Source organism: Rattus norvegicus, chromosome 3 (genome assembly GCF_036323735.1).
Source record: "Rattus norvegicus strain BN/NHsdMcwi chromosome 3, GRCr8, whole genome shotgun sequence".
Lineage (NCBI taxonomy): Eukaryota > Metazoa > Chordata > Mammalia > Rodentia > Muridae > Rattus > Rattus norvegicus.
Window position 1 is genome coordinate 186,999,929 of NC_086021.1, and position 15,372 is coordinate 187,015,300.

At 50.3% G+C, this 15,372-nt stretch overlaps 1 protein-coding gene across 2 annotated transcripts in view; it reads left to right on the plus strand.

Annotated features, from left to right (window-relative positions):
- Positions 1-15,372, plus strand: part of Cdh4 (cadherin 4) — a 478,258-nt gene that overhangs the window by 97,166 nt on the left and 365,720 nt on the right. Inside the window, exon 1 of one of the 2 annotated variants that reach the window (XM_039106754.2) lies at positions 985-1,641. The exons of the other annotated variant lie outside the window; for it this stretch is intronic. The gene's annotated coding sequence lies outside the window, so the exon portion shown is untranslated. Of the gene's footprint in view, positions 1-984; positions 1,642-15,372 lie in introns of those variants that run through there. 2 annotated transcript variants of the gene reach the window in all.

A 15,372-nucleotide genomic window follows, 5' to 3' on the forward strand; every position in this document is an offset into this window, starting at 1 on the left:
CATGTGTGTGTGTGCATGTGTGTGTGTGTGTTTGTGCACGTGTGTCCCTTTTGACAGCTGTGGAACCATGAGATGCAGCTCTTGACTACCATGTCATTTTTCATCTCTTTGGTTTTGGTTTGGTTTTAATGCAACAACAGAATTTTATGTTGGGCATCCTAATCAGAAATTATTGCACAATTGGTCATTATAACATTACGTTCTGTGGCCTTGAGGAAAAGCAAAAGCACAGAAAGTATGAGATGGCTCCAGGCCCGTTTGCGAACTGATGAAGAGTAACCGATGACAAATACATGTGAGGATGAGAGAACGAGGGACGCGGATAAAGTTGTTCACCTGTCATCTATCACCAATAGCAAACATTTGAAAATGATTTTAATTGATTGTCTAGCTTTTTGGATAGTATACAAAGGGGATTTCACTGTGACACTTTTGTGTGCTCTTTTGAAAAAAAAGCAAAAGAGAAGAAAAAACAAAACCCTCTTGCCTGCTCCAGTGCCCCTGCCTGTCCTTGGCTTCTTGTTCCTTGGACGAACTTTGTGCTCCCTGCTCCCATCCCTGTGACTCCAGACCTGCTGTCCCTGTCCTGTGTTGAAAGGTTAACTGAGAAACTGTCTTTGTCAAAACAGTGCTTTTGTCTTTACTGGAGGAGAGAGAGAGCGGGGCTGCTGGGTACTCAGACTTGATGTGGCTCTTTCTGAGGTTCTGCTGTTAGTCCTGGGACCCATGGCTCACTTCTTGGCTAGTGTGTTTTCATGACTCCCCCTGCACTTCCTCCCCTGTCCCCCCTCCACGCCTTCCCCTCCCCCTCCCCTCCTTCCTCTCCCGACACCTCTCCCTTTTCCCTCCCCTTCTTCCCATCCCATACTCACTTTTCCCTCCCCTCACTCTGCCCCTCCTCCCCTGCTCCCCCCTTTTCACCCCCACACTACACCACATGCCTCCGCAATCAAGAAAAATATTTGGAAGTGACACCCTGGCCTGTGTCTAGAGTCTCCGAGACTTGTCCTTTCTAGAAGTCATTCGCTTGGGCCCTAGACACACAGCCAGTGAGCCTTGCTGATTGTGCTCACACATCAGCTGTAGCCAAGTTCTCTAGCTCTGTAGCTCAGCCTGTCAACAGCGGTGCTGAAGCACTGAATCCAAGTCAGGGCCACGCCAGACCAGCTTTTCCTCAATACTGAGTTATAGTAAACCACACTGACAGTCCTTCCGGCCCCCACATCCTCTGTCCTTTCTCCTGCCTCAGGACCTCTCTGTGTGCTGTGTGGTTTTCCCTCTTTGCCTGCTAACCCTTCCTAATTGCTAAGTCATACTGAAAAAACCGTCACCTCTGCGTACGTCTCTGCTCTGACCGCCTACCCATCGCAAGTCCTTCCTTCCGTCTCTATCTACGTAGATTGCTTGTCTCTGCCAGAGCCCTTGCTGCTTTAGCTCAACTGTCTGCTCTCTAGCCTGCGCTGCATGGTGGCCCAGGCTTGTTAGGTCCTCTCTCCCTCTTGTGTTCCTGACATCCCTTCCTGCTGTGCCTTCTTGGATCTGGTCCAGAGCCTACAAGGCCCTGCACATACATGGACCCCAGCACTCCCCTCCTGTCCGTGCCTTCTGGGTAGAAATGGAGTCTGAGAATCTGCAAGCAGAGTGAGTAGCCCATTCTTGGCGAGTTGACTCAAAGCCAAAGCCTCCTGGCTGTTTCAGGGCTCAAGATGGCGCCCATTGTGGGGTTCACACTTCGGCAGAGCTAATGTCACAGAGGCAGGAGGCCTGGAAAGCTGAGCATAGACTTTATGGCCCATCTCCAGGCAGAGCCACCAGCTCCGGGCATGGGACACCCAAGGACACAAGACCACACTATTCTTTTTCTCAAAAAAACTGTATACCAAGAGTGTGTGCCTAGTACACTCACACTCAACAGGGGATGATACATGCGTGCCCGGTGCACAAGAACCAGGGAGGAGCAGCCCCTGCGCCATTAGGAAGAAATAGAAGGTTTCAGGGTAGAGTCAGGAGGCAGGCACAGAACCAGACCCTGAGGGCCAAGCTTATGGGCGATTAAAAACACTGGAGTCAAACGTATGGGTGATCAGGAACACTGGGGAGCCCTGGTACTGCATGGAAGTGAAGGCTATGCTCAGCCCAGGGCATCCCCATTCTCTGAGTAAACTCTCTGTCAACTGCTGGGTCAGAATACAGCCAGAGGGGCTTCCAGACATGCCCTACCCTGCCCCCAGGACCAAGAGTGGGGGTCAAGTGAGAGTATTCAGCCAAAGCTGGGGGATGTGAGGCTGTTGTCTCTAGTGACAAGGTGGGCACAGCCAGAATAAAACCTAAGCACAGGCAACTGCCTGGTACAGTGTAAGGTGGGCAGGCAGCTGGCATGGGTATTTCAGAAGCATCGTGCAAGTGTTCTCTGCAGTCTGAGGCTCTCCTGCCAAAGCTAACATTGACTCCCCTGTGGTAAGAAACTGTGGCGGCTGAAGCATGATTTTGCTGCAGGCTTTGTCTGTGTTCGTTAGTTCTCCAGGAATCCAAAGCCCCTCCAAGATGGCCCAGAGTGTGGCCCCAAGTCAGTTCTCTGGGTTTCTGCAGGGTATCATACATCTTAAGATCTGGTTGCATCTTGACTTAGGGACTCTTAACCTGGATCCCGTGGCAGGGGCTGAGTGTAAGCAGCTGGTGAGAGACCTGATCCTAAGAAACAAGGTTCTGTGTTAAGTGCCTATAATCAGCTCTGGGAGGCTGAGGCAGGAGGATGGTGATCTTAAGCTTGGCCCGAGTTGCTTAGTGAAATTCTGTCTCAAAAAAAAAAAAAAGCCAAAGGAAAAGAGAATAGCAGTTATGGATGGGGAGGGGGTGGAAGAAGAGGAGGAGGGGAGAAGGAAGGCGGAGGGGAAAGAAGGAAGAGGAGGAAGAAGAGGAGGGGAGGGGAGGAGGGGAAAAAGAGAGAAGAGGAGGGAAGGAGAAGGGGAAAAAGAGGGAAAAGGAGGGAAGGAGAAGGAAAAAGAGGAGACTAGGAAGAGAAGAGAGATGGAAAGGAAATGGAAATGTGTGCACTAACAAGGATATAGCCGTGGACAGGTGGAACTCTATGCCTGGACCCTCTGACGGGCGGACCACACAAAGTTCACCACAGCCATGTGAGGCTCAGCTGGGAGCTCGTGAAAGCTGAGCCTGGGGTAGACCTTAGCTGGCCCAGTCCACCCAGGTACCAGTTGAGCAGATGAGCAGATGAGCAATGTCTTCTACAGGAGACTTAACAAGCCAGAATTGCCAGGGAGAGGCCAGGGAAGGGCTGCACAGCAGGAGAGCCCACCGAGAAGGCTCTGGATACCTCTTCCCCACTGAGTGTCCCCATCGTGGGTAAGGACTCTTACGTGCTTATCTGCACTTAAACCGTTTGTGAGGCTTAAGACTCAGCCGTGAACAAACCTGATGGCAAGATACGATCAGAGGGGGAGCGATTAGGCAACAGAGCCCCAGCTAATTATAAGTGAAACCAATTAAAGCAACAAAAGGAGCCTGCAGAAAGCTGGGGCGAGAGCCTGTTCACACAGCGACAGGCTTGTGATAGGAGCACCTGGAGCCGGCTCTGCCCGTGGACTCCCACCGACCCAGTCTGGAGAAAGCTGAGCCTCAGAAGTTAAGTCACAACTTACTTAAGTCAGAGAGATGGCTCAGTTGGTAAGGGGGCTCGCTGCACAAACAGAAGGACCCCAGTTCAGATCCCCAACAGTCCTATAAAAAGCCAGATGTAACCAATCATACCTGTGAGCCCAGCACTGCGGGGTTTTTAAACAGGATGATTATTGTGACTTGATGGCTGCCAGCCCGGCTTCGGGATCAGTTAGAGATACTAAGTAAGAGTATTTATTAGTAAGTAGTGGACCAGTACGCCTACACGCGTCCATGTGAGCATGCACATCACTTACCAATAAATAGGTAAATTAAATAAGTGCGTGTGGAGGTAAGTCATAGGACTTCGGCTGTTGAATAAATATGATTGGAGGCCGTACCATGCTGACCTAAACAGAGGACAAACGGTGAGGTTTGTCTGGACAGGCAGCGTACTGATAACCAACTGGGTCAGAAACACAAGTGAATTGCAGATACCCCAGATCACCCACACGCCCCACCCCGTCACATCAGAGAGCTCTGCTGGGGCCTCCTTGCTGTGGTTTGAATCTTTGTTCCAATCTAGATGTTGAGGCCTCACCCCTGGGGGTCGTGCGAGGAGGGGGCCCTGGGATTTTATTCTTGAATGAAGAAGCCCTGTGTGCTAGGATCCAGAGAAGATTTGAATAGCAGCTGCCAATCTGGCTATTTGATCTGACTCGTGTTACCACAAGATGTGTCTTCCCGACGAGTGAGTGTTTAAACACTGATTACATTTTTGCCTTTGTAAATAACTCAGTGGTGATTTTATTTTTTACAATGTTGCTTTTATATAGCCTATAATGGGAAGGCCGGGTCTCTCTCTCTCCTCTCTCCTCTCTCTCTCTCTCTCTCTCTCTCTCTCTCTCTCTCTCTCTCTGTCACTTGGATATTAAGCACTTTAATGAAAATACACAAATGGACTCTTTATAAAACTTGGTCTGAAGCAAGCTGTGTGGGGCTTCACACTGTATTGATGCTGTGAGGGTTCCAGGGAGCTGATGGACAAACCTTTTGTCATTGCTGGGAGATGGAAGAGTGGTGGCTGTTTGTCCGGGCTTCTCTCCCTTCCCTCTGCCCGTTTGTTCCCCGGGAGCCACGCTGCGTTGGGCAGTGGTCGCTTAGCAAGGCTTCCTGGGAGAGGATGAGAATGCCTGGCCTGGGGGATTTCTTCATTGGGAGCATGCCTACTTTTTAATTGGCCTTGGTGTTAATGAATGGATTCGTTCTGTTCGGAGTGAGCAGGGCTGGGCACTGGTGCGTGTAATCTGATTGCAGCCGGGTGCTCAGAGCCCTGCAGAAGGCTCCGGAACAGCCGTGATTGGCTTGGCCCGGAATGCACCGTGCTGGCAGCCTCGGGGCACCCAGAGGATGGCAGGCGAGAGAGGTGGGCACCTCGATGTCCACAGGCCTCCTCCCTCAGCGCCTTGATGATGGGAGCCAATTGTCATCGTATATTAGCTGCCACAGAAGCTGTCTTGGGGCTGGGCTATTCTGGGGTCTTATTTTTTTTTCTTCAATAATCTTTCATCAAGCAGGGGAGGGCAACCTCCCTATCCACCCATGATAGGGACATACTGCGGACGGTTTTTACCCCACCTGCTCTTGAGTCATGGGGTGGGGGAAAGTGACACTGGTGTCCCATTGGGCACTGTCTGGTATCTCCAAACACCTACTTTTTCTTCCCAGCCTACCGGCTCAGTCTGCACTTATCACACTCTGAGAGCACCAGGGAGGCTCCTGATATCACAGACTGGTATAGCATCAGCTCTGCCAGCAGGACCCACCCCTAGAGAAGGAGACAATGTTTCCCTGGTGGGACTCCGGGCACCCATGGTGATGCTGCTTGGAGCCGAATGGAAGACATTAGCGGAAATCCCTCTGCTCCTAGTGGGGCCAAACACATGGGCCGTGTTGTGTCATTTGAGGCTAAGAGGCACGGAGCCTGGGCTTGGAGGTGATTTAATATCTCTTTGATCTGGTGACAGGCCTGGCTTGGGTTTATTAACAGTACCAATTCAAGACCAAAGAAGGGAATCCTGTTTTTGTCCCTTGTGGAATCTCTTTCCCACATCTATGGGAGATTCTCTCTCTCTCTCTCTCTCTCTCTCTCTCTCTCTCTCTCTCTCTCTCCCCTCCTCCTCCCACTCCTCCTCCATCCTTCCCTCCCTCCCTCCCTTCCTCCCCCTCGCCTCATAAAAGTCACAATTCATTTTTGCTGGGCTGGCATTTTGGCCCCAGAGTTAAGCAACTCTGAATCGTTTGGCTGACTGACGGTCCCCAGAGGCCTTAGTGCCACGTCTTCCTGATGGCCCAGCCCTTGTTTGTGACTCGGGAGTCAGAGCCTGGTGACATAGCCTATGTGTCACACTCAAATATAACGCAGCTGCATCAGGACTTCGCTGCCCAGAGCGTATCTCACATGGAGGCTACCCAGGGTTGTATCCAAACACACACACCCAGCACCCAGTCTTAGCCTCGTGCATGTGCCTGGGCAGGGAGGCTTACACGCGACTTCCACATCCCTCTCCAGATGCACAGGAACCGTGTTTAATAAACAGCAGTTTCAGGATTGGTCCTCAGACTTCACTGGATCTCGGTACCCCTGAGTGCCCTTGCTGTCCTGGAGAGGCACAGAGATCTTGGTCACTGAGCCCTCCTGAGGAGTCACTGAGACCTTGGTCAATGAGCCTCCAGGCACAGAGCCCACCCACCCACAAGCAGGCCAGGTACCAGTGTTCACAACTCCATGAGGAACAGCAAAGCTAAGCTGGGTCTCATTTTGGCACCAGGTGGATGTGGCTGCTGGTCAGAAGGGTTCGTGCCTTCTTCCCACATCTGTTGCTTGGGCCCTGGAGTCTTGGGATGAGAACAAAGGCCTCAGACCTTCAGTATCACCAGCCATCGTGAGCTCAGCCAAGGCTCACACACCAGCAATTTCTTTTCTCCTTCCTACCTGCTGCTTCTGAATTTTAAAAATTTAGGTGTGAACTCTTGGTCACTTTTTTCCCCCCAGAAAATTCGGTTTCCAGGCTTAGCTTTTAAACCTTAGAGAGGGAAAGTCGGGGGTTCATGTTCCACTGGGTCCCCAGCAACTTGGCTGTGTGTGGGTGCTGGGCTGGCAGGTCCCCAACAGCTGGCTGTCACAATGCAGCCCACACATCCTTCCTGGCCTTTGTCCTGCTCTTGGAGTTACTGTGGCCCCCTGCTGGGAGCCCTCAGGCGGGGCGGTGGGGTTCGGGCAGCTCTGCAGATCTGTCTAGGTAAGCGTTTGCTCTGCTTTGCATGGAGGAGTGAGCAGGGGCAAGCCCTTTCTCTACCCATTTTGAATTCTTAGAGGTTTATTCAGAGCCTCTTTCATTGTTCTAAAAACAGCAATGATATTCTTTGTTCTATGGAGATAATGTGGCCGAGATTCTATTACATCCACCGTAATGAATGGCCCCCTGGGCCTCTTAGGTCCTTTGGACTTAATGGAGAAAAACCAGCAATTCACACAGTAGGATTCCCATATCCCCAACTGCCCAGCCACACAGAACGAGGAGCCAAGGGCAGGTGTGGTTACACTCCCACCAGAGTGACCTTGACCCACCGTGGATGTGGATGGCAGGCTGTTCTGTCAGACGCAGAACACGGGGACCATTCTCCTCTTTTGGATGCGATTTGAATGGCTGTTGAGACCGTGGGGGAGGCCTGTGGAAACCTTAATGATACCAGGCAGTGAGTGCCTGGCTTGATTCGAGCCCAGTTAAAGAGGCAGGTGTGTATGGTTTTGTGCAGATTCTTTTACTCCAGTCCTGTTAGCTACATAGAGCCCTTACTCCCTCCAGGAAGTAGTGTAACAGTATTTCAGTTCCAGGCAAGAGAGCTCTCATGGAAGGCACAAAAGTATGGGAGCGTTTTGGGGGTTCAGGCTAAGTCAAACAATGCCGGACACTCATCAGCCAGGCTGTGAACTTGGGGTTGGATCTCTGCAACTGGCAAGCAACGTCCTGCCGCTCCCTAAGTTCACTTCCTCGGAGCACAAAATGGCAAACTGGTATGGTGAGATGCTTAGGAGACCCAGGAGGCAAAACAGAGAGACTTATCCTGCATTTCTCTAAGGAGGACTTCTGGATGAGGGGAGGACCAGCCATCTGTGCGAGTCACAAGCACTGCATATGTATTTCTGCAGAGAGAGGGATATCATATGGTGTCCAGAGAGTTCCAGGGAGTCTGAGGAGGTCCCGGATGGTTAACTCAGGGGCCATCCTGCCTCTCTCGAATCAGGAGCTGGTTCATACACCTGCATTCTTGGGACTTTGGACATGTCACTGAAGGTGGTGGCCAGGCCAGTTGTGAGCTGTAAGATGGGTCAGTCATCACGGGATTGGCCTGTGGAAGAGCACATGGGCATCCTGGATGAAGCAGTGCAGTGCTGGCACTGACGGAGATGGCTGTGGTTGTGGTGATGCCGTCGGCAGCTGTGTTGGAGCTGGTGGTGGGTGCAGCGCTGCCCCCTGCAGGATCAGCAGCCGTGATGCTGGGCTAGCGATGGTGCTGTTGGCTGCAGTGGTCGAGATGGTGCTTGGAATGCAGAAATGGTACCCACAGCCTCGTTGGTGGGGGCGGGATGATGAGACAGGGGATGGTTGTACAGTTTTATTAATGTTGGGGATACGGGGCTGGCGTCTACGGACAGCGGTGCTGGGGGATGTTGGGGATGTTGATGGCAGAAGTTGTGTGGTCATATGCGCGTTTACTGTGCAGGGAGGGCTGGTGTCTGAGACTCACTGGTGATGGCGTGGAGTGGAAATGCTGTTGATGGGACTATAAAGCAGGGGCTGACATCCGTGGCCTCAACAGTTGTGTCCCACTGTCTGTAATGGCACCAGTGGGGAGAGCGGAGGACCCCTAGCTACAGTCCACTCCTAGGAAAAGAGGGAGAGGAGTGGCTAAGGCATCTTCTAGGAGAAAGGCGGGTCAGAGAGAGCGGCCTGCTGTCTTCTGCAGGAGTAGGAGCAGAAACAGACAGAGCAAGTGCTGTGAGGGAAGCCCTGCAGCAGCAGAGCAGAGCCCACCTGGCCAAGATCAGGTTAGCCACAGGGCAAAGGTCAGCCATGGACGTGAGTCTCAGTGTGTATGGAATGGATGCCTACTACAGGCGCTTCTGAGAGGCTTGCACCTGTGTGTCTTGCTTGGCTGGGCTTAGGAGGAAAACCCTTGCTTACAGGTTAAGGACATGGGCTTAGAGACAATCTGATCACATGCAAGAGAATATGCTGTCTGTGTGAAGCAGGCACACCTGACCCTTTGTCTACTCACACTTTGCCCACGTCTAATGCTTCTGTCTGACGGCCTTCTGATCCGTCTGGCGCAGATGCTTGCACTCAAGAACCTGCTTTGCAAATCTTCCAGGCCACTTTTCTCCTCTTAGTTGGTCAGCAGGAGACAACCTGGCAATCATGAGACGGCCAGCATCCTGTGTCCACCTGCCCCCGGGGTATGCCAGGAACTGCTCCCTTTCATGTCCATGTTGCCAGGGAAACTGGGGATTTGGAAGGGACAGTAAGTGTGGTTTTTTGCAAGCAGGGCTCTGTGATTATTGAAGGGCTTGTGGCTTCATCTGAATGAAGAGATTCAGAGCTTGGGGGAGGGGAAGAGAGAAGCAAGGGTTGGGAGAGACTCTGCCTGGAAGTCCCTGTTCAAGGTCTACCTGCTAGAAAGATGGTAGAATTGGTGGCCAAGAGATTCTCTGGGGCCTGGCATTCTAGCACATTCAATCACCTTATAGATTCAATTCCTGGTGTCACTGGTGACTCTCAGGGGTCATTGTGATATGAGGCAAGAGTACCCTATAGTGTCTCTCTGTGGTCACCTGCTCACTCTAGCTTTGTAGCAGGCTCTCTGAAATTTGATACAAAGAGCTACATTTCCAGGAAGAGAGCATCCATCCACCATTAAGCTCCTTCCAAGTTCCTCTCAGGACCAGAAGAGCCTGAGGATGCTCCCACATCTTAATCGCAGGCTTAGAGTGACCTTTGGCATTGGGAGAAAGGCCCTACTGTCCACTTGAAATTGTGGCACTGCAGAGTTGTTTTGGGAGGTCCTTGCCTCACTCACTGCAAGCAGGTGTAGGCAGACAGAAGGGGGTGGCTTAGATAACAATGTTTCTTTTCTTTAAAAAAAAAACAGATTTGCAGAAAAGAGGCAAAGACAGTAACCTCCATCATTTGCAGTCCAGGGTTACAGCGGAGCCCTGATGCTGGCACAGCCTTTAAAGTTGCCTGTTTAGGGTGTGTGTGTGTGTGTGTGTGTGTGTGTGTGTGTGTGTGTGTCCCAGGGGCATAACTGGAGATCAGAGAGACCTGTATTTCAACCACAGTCCTGGCGGGATTTAACATTGTTTAACCTTTCTGAGCCCTGGGTTTTGCTTTCTACAGTGTATAAGGAACCTGAGGGCCCGGCCCCACCCCACCCCACCCCCTGACTCCTGCCGCAGTTGCTCCAGATATTTTTGAACATCCAGTGAAATTGCAGGACTGGAGCTCTGGGCACTTGGCCTCCCTAGCCAGTGGATGTATTAGTGCTTCTAGAATATGGCAAAGCAGAGTTTCCAAACCCCTAACAGCTCAAGATGCCTCTGGAAGAAGCTGGATGATGAACAGAGTGTACTGAGTGTGTATACTAACACTGTGGCTGCCATACTGGGTCTGGTGGGGTCTTGGGAAGGCTCTCTGCTCCCTATGATAGAGAAATGAAGCCTGATAACGTCCTAATCGGCAGTTGGCTCTGCAAAAACAATCCAGCGCTCCTTTCTAGAGGTACCAAGCCAAGTGTTTGGAACAGCTAGAGTCTGCCAGAGTCTCCATAGGTTAGCTCTTAGAGTCACCTAGGAAAGCCAGAGCCCTATCCTCCCACAGCTGAAGGTTGACTATTCTACCCTCAGTTGCCTCCCACTTTCAGTGCGCAGAGGAGAGGGGAAAGTTTCCAGTTTATAATGCAGAGATTATCGGAACGTCCATGTCCGTGAATGCAGAGATTATCGGAACGTCCATGTCCGTGAATGCTCTTTGTTTAAATTCTTGTCCTAGAAGAGTCACATTTAGGAATGTTAAACAGGAAGTGGTCATTCCTGGTAGGCATCAGCGTTCGGAAAGGGGTTAAGTCAGCCAAAGAAAACCAGAATGTTACTGACCTGTGTTTAAAGGGGAGAGGTACTCAGGAAAGTGTCATGGATATTTGTGCCTGACTTCTTCATTACACAGACTTATCTGGCACCAACCTGGGAAGATGTCTCTGCCACTGATCACCAGGAGTAACAATGCAGGAGCAGAGACCGGAAGGAAGGGCATTATTTTTTGCATAATGTGTGCTCCTGACAGCCATTGCCTGCCTCACTCCATCAGACGTTCCTGGGGAGTGTGCATGATACTTCAAGTCTCATTAAGCTATTTATCCATAGCAATGAATGATTTTAATGTACCGCATTAAGGTTATGCCACCTGAGCTGGTAAAAAGCAGTCCATCTCAGTGTGTGCCCTGTGTGGCACGCTGCTATATTAACGCCGCCGTCGTTCCTGCCTCAGTGGTGAACATGCCCCGTTGGCACATTAATCATACTTGCCGCAAGCTCTTGCCATCTCGATGGCACTTCTGGATGGCGTCCCGATAACATCATCACATCTGTATCTTTGGACAGATGAGCTATAAGGTTTGCGTAAACCTGTCACTCACAGGCCTCTGATTCATAAACGGCTCCCTGGGACTTCCTACCCCGCGGCCCTGGCACCGCCCACCCGTGTCTGACAGTCTGATTGGGCCCTGCCTTTGCCCCGCCCACCATGCTTGCTCCTCCTCCCATCTTTCAAGATCTTGTTGGCGTGTCACAGTGACAGGAAGATAATATCTTTTGGGAGGATGGTAGGCAGTTCTAATAAAAAAACCGTCATTCACGAATCTAACACACACCCTTCCCCATCACAGAGTCTGCATTTTAAAGACCACATTAACTGTTAGCTGGCTTGCTCTGGCAGCCTAAGCAGTTAGGGCCCTGCGAGTGTTTCGGGCGGGGCAGTCAGGGGTTCGGCAAAGGATGGATTTGGGATCCCACAAAGTAGCATGCCGTCTATGTCTACCCCTTGTTCTGTCGGATATGCTCCTCCCACACCTGCGGGAGAAATCTCCAGAGACATTGGTCCCGAGAAGGAAGGCGCAGCAACTTTCATGTCATGAAAACATTGGTGAACCTTCCTTTATAATTCAGAAAATATTTGAAGACTCCAACCTCTACAGAACTGTGAGAGGCCTAGCCCCGTCTTAGGGCGGAGCAGTTTAGTTAATTGGTTAATTAATCCATGAACTAACTAGTTTGTGTGTGCATGTTTGCTCGGTTTTTTCCATGCGTACATGTGTGGAGAGGGAGGCCAGAACTAAATGTTTGGGTGTCTTCTTCGGATACTGGTTTATTGTATTTTAAATTTCTGTGGAGGGGCACAAGCCATTGCATACGTGTGGAGGTCAGAGAACAACTTGTAAACATTGGGTTGTGGGGATGGAATTCATGTTGTCAGGTTTGGTGGGCAAGCACTCTTACCTGGTAAGCTATCCCTCTGCCCCATCCCATCCCCTGATTTTTTTGAGGTAAAGTCTTTGAACCAGGAGCTCCCTAACTTGGCTAGGCTAGCTGGGTACTAAACCTCAGAGTTCCGCCTGGTCACCCCCCACACCAGTGCTGGCTTAAACTTATGTGGGTGTCTGGAATCTGCATTCAGGCCTTCACACTTCGTAAACTTTATCCACCGAACCTTCTCCCAGCCCCAGGAGCACTGAAAATTTGATTGGGGGCGGGGGAGGGAGGAAGATTGGCTTGACTCTTCTTTGAATCACTGACCTTGAACAGGCTGTGGTGTGGTTTCCAGGGTGTGGCAATGGACTCCTGAGATAGGCCATTGTTTATTTTCCGACGTGATTATTACCACTGCCCAGTCAGGGACTCGAGACTTCTTGGGGAGAAAACAAATGGAGAAAATTGTACACAATTATTTTCAGCTGGTTTTAGGCTATGCAGAAATAATTACCCATCACACACAACCCAACAGTTTACAGTAAACAAAAGAATCCACTTAACCAGATGCCCTTGTGTTGGAAGAGAAGCAAAATGAGTATCTCCTTATCCTGCCCTCTACCATGCCTGCCCCCAACCATGCCCAAGCTTGGGCACCTCAACCCTTGTCAGAATACCCTAGGCTAGGGCACCACCGGCTCCTGGGAGACACTGCTTCACAAGGCAGGACCCCATTGAAAATCTGAGCCCCTGACCCAGAAGAATGATGGCAAGTTTACTTTCGTCTGTAAATCTGGTGAGAAGGAAACCTTCAATCAGATGATTTTCCCCAGAGACAATAGTGATTACTTTCTTATCACTCTGACAATAGAGGCACAGAACCAGTTTAAGGGAGTTAGGACTTGTTTGAGGGAGCAGTCCAGAACGGAGGAGAGAGAGCATTGATCACAGGGGCTGTGGCTCTGGGAAGCCACTTGTTCACGCCGGGTAGTTCAGGAAGCCCAGGAAGGCAGGAAGTTGATATTCAGCCAACCTTGTCCCTCTTCCTATTTTGTGCCATATGGGGCCCCAGCCCGGGGGCAGCACCACCAGATTCAGGATGACACCTCTCAGTTAATCCTCTCTGTAAATGCCCTCACAGACCCACTAATGCCTTATGGACAGACAGACGGATGTCTTAATCCCAGCAAGTTGGTCTTCAGAATCAACTATCACAGAGACCTACTTAAAAGCATCGAAGAGGAAAGATGCATAACACCCATGGCAAAATTGTCTTCTTATTTGGAGGCTCAGATGCAAAAATAAGAAATAGAGTAAAAAGACATTTTTCCCTAATTTAAAAAAATTTTTTTAATTGTCTAACAGGGCTTTCATAGCGAGGAGTTCAAATGCTCTACAAAGATCAGTGTGGTGGGCCAGCTGACGTCAGTCAGAAGAAGGCAGGAAATGCAGAGAAGTGACCTGAAGTTAAAGTGTGGGCAGCCATACTCCCTCTGGAGGCTGATGGGAAGAGGGTGTTGTCATTCCTAACTCTTACTGATCGAGTCTGATGCACAATCATGTAGCTTTCCTGATTTCTCTTTTTCTCATCAGAATACCTGTCACTGGCTTTAGGCCCTCTCTGAAGCCCAAGGGGCATCATCCCACAATCCTTCAAACAATCATATCTGCAAAGATTATCTTTCCTAGTTACAGTCTCAGTCTTGGGTGTGATAGTGTTAGCTGTCAACCGGACTCAACCTAAAATCACCTGGGGAAGACAGCTTCAGCAAGGCACTGTCTGGATGCTTGCTTTGGGAGTGCCTGGGGGAATTATCTTGCTCACTCGTTAATTGGTGTAGGAAGATCTAGCCCATTGTGGGTGGCACCATTTCTGGGCCCTGAACTGTCTAAAAGTTTAGGAGCCAAGGTAAATCTAAGCAAGCAACATGGATTCATTCATTTCTCCCCATTCTCGACTGTGGATGTGACCGGCTGCTTCAAGATCCTACCTGCCACCGTGACACTGCTACTGTGAGAGGTAGTAACCTGGAACCTGGAATTAGAAGCTGTAGTTACCCCTTTCTCCCTGTGTTGCCTTTTTCCAGGGTATTTTATCACAGCAGCACTTTCTCCCTGTGTTGCCTTTTTCCAGGGTATTTTATCACAGCAGCAAAAGCAAAAACAATTGATAAGGACACACACACACACACACACACACACACACACACACACACACACACCACCTGCAGTCCTCATACTGAGAGCTGAAGAGTCTCCAGTTCAAAGGCAGCCTGAGCAGCACAGTGCAACTCTGTCTCAAAAACAAAACAGCTACACAAAGGGACAGCCAGTCCCATGGAGTGGCAATTACAGCTGAGAACTGGGGGAAGCATTAAGAGTGGAGTCAAATACTCCCACCCCCACCCCAACCTTGAGCTTAGAATCCAGGTCAGGTCTGTACTCAGAGTGGCCCCCAGCCCGTTGCTAATAGGCAACTCCCTACAGGCCTTCCTGGGAGAGCAGAGTGCTACACCTAGCATCATGTAGCTACTCATCTGGGAGCTGGGGCTGGTCAGGAGACACCCAGCTTGTTCTGGGAGCCACAACCTTCTCTTAATCCTTCTCTGGAACCTCACAGCCTCAGGTCCCTGCTCTGTGTTCAGGGACCTTTTCTCTCCAATTCTTTTTTTTTTTTTTTTTTTTTTTGGTTCTTTTTTTTTCGGAGCTGGGGACCGAACCCAGGGCCTTGCGCTCCTAGGCAAGCGCTCTACCACTGAGCTAAATCCCCAACCCCTTCTCTCCAATTCTTATCCTCTTTCCCCCATCCTAAGATTTCCTCAGACCCTGCCTTTTATTTTGCCAGTTCTCTCTTCAGCAGCGTCATCTCAGGTCAATCCCACCTTCAAGCTTTCAGTGTATGTCCTTTGTCATGGCTTTCTTTGGTTCATTTTTATAATTACTTCCGATTCTTGGCAAATACTTCAAGTTCATTAAACAGAAACCTTTAAACTTGATAAGCAGGAGTATCTCAGAATCCCAGCCCAGTGCAAACTGATATCCTATGCTTCGGGAATCTTAGCAATGTAACATTGTAACCCTGAGTGAAGAAAAGAGGTCAAAAGGTATCACACGTGAATAAACCAGCACAAGGGAAAGAAAGGAAGGTGGTTATGGTTTTCTTAGGTCAGCACTTA